This window comes from Austrofundulus limnaeus, unplaced genomic scaffold (assembly GCF_001266775.1).
Source record: "Austrofundulus limnaeus strain Quisiro unplaced genomic scaffold, Austrofundulus_limnaeus-1.0 Scaffold461, whole genome shotgun sequence".
Classification (NCBI taxonomy): Eukaryota; Metazoa; Chordata; class Actinopteri; order Cyprinodontiformes; family Rivulidae; genus Austrofundulus; species Austrofundulus limnaeus.
The window spans coordinates 243,997-245,388 of NW_013952863.1; the positions used below are offsets into that span (position 1 = coordinate 243,997).

Genomic DNA, 1,392 nt, shown 5'->3' on the forward strand with positions numbered 1-1,392 from the left:
ACTATCCCATGCTAAAACCAGACTATCCCATGCTAAAACCAGACTATCCCATGCTAAAACCAGACTATCCCATGCTAAAACCAGCCTATCCCATACTAAAACCAGCCTATCCCATGCTAAAACCAGACTATCCCATGGTTTTGTCAGCCTGTCCCATGCTAAAACCAGCCTGTCCCATACTAAAACCAGCCTATTCCATGGTTATGTCAGCCTGTCCCATACTAAAACCAGCCTATCCTATGCTAAAACCAGCCTATCCCATGGTTTTGTCAGCCTGTCCCATACTAAAACCAGCCTATCCCATGCTAAAACCAGCGTATCCCATGGTAACGCCAGCCTATCCCATACTAAAACCAGCCTATCCCATGGTTATGTCAGCCTATCCCTTACTAAAAGCAGCCTATCCCATGCTAAAAGTAGCCTATCCCATGCTAACGCCAGCCTATCCCATGCTAAAACCAGCTTATCCCATGGTAACGTTAGTCTATCCCACGCTGAAACAAGCCTATCCCACGCTGAAACCAGCCTATTCCATGCTAAAACCAGCCTATCCCATGGTTTTGTCAGCCTGTCCCATACTAAAACCAGCCTATCCCATGCTTAAACCAGCCTATCCCACGGTAACGCCAGCCTATCCCATACTAAAGCCAGCCTATCCCATGGTTATGTCAGCCTATCCCTTACTAAAAGCAGCCTATCCCATGCTAAAAGCAGCCTATCCCATGCTAAAAGCAGCCTATCCCATGCTAACGCCAGCCTATCCCATGCTAAAACCAGCATATCCCATGGTAACATTAGTCTATCCCATGCTAACGCCAGCCTATCCACGCTGAAACCAGCCTATCCCATGCTAACGCCAGCCTATCCCATGCTAAAACCAGCATATCCCATGGTAACGTTAGTCTATCCCATGCTAACGCCAGCCTATCCCACGCTGAAACCAGCCCATCCCATGCTAACGTCAGCCTATCCCATACTAAAACCAGCATATCCCATGGTAACGTTAGTCTATCCCATGCTAACGCCAGCCTATCCCACGCTGAAACCAGCCTATCCCATGGTAACGTTAGTCTATCCCATGCTAACGCCAGCCTATCCCACGCTGAAACCAGCCTATCCCATGGTAACGTTAGTCTATCCCATGCTAACGCCAGCCTATCCCACGCTGAAACCAGCCTATCCCATGGTAACGTTAGTCTATCCCATGCTAACGCCAGCCTATCCCACGCTGAAACCAGCCTATCCCATGGTAACGTTAGTCTATCCCATGCTAACGCCAGCCTATCCCACGCTGAAACCAGCCTATCCCATGCTAACGCCAGCCTATCCCATGCTAACGCCAGCCTATCCCACGCTGAAACCAGCCTATCCCATGCTAACGCCAGCCTATCC

The 1,392-nt window shown here is 49.5% G+C and overlaps 1 protein-coding gene across 2 annotated transcripts in view; it reads left to right on the top strand.

Annotated features, from left to right (window-relative positions):
- syn3 (synapsin III) overlaps positions 1-1,392 on the top strand; it is a gene marked incomplete in the record, with an annotated part of 109,044 nt that overhangs the window by 33,041 nt on the left and 74,611 nt on the right.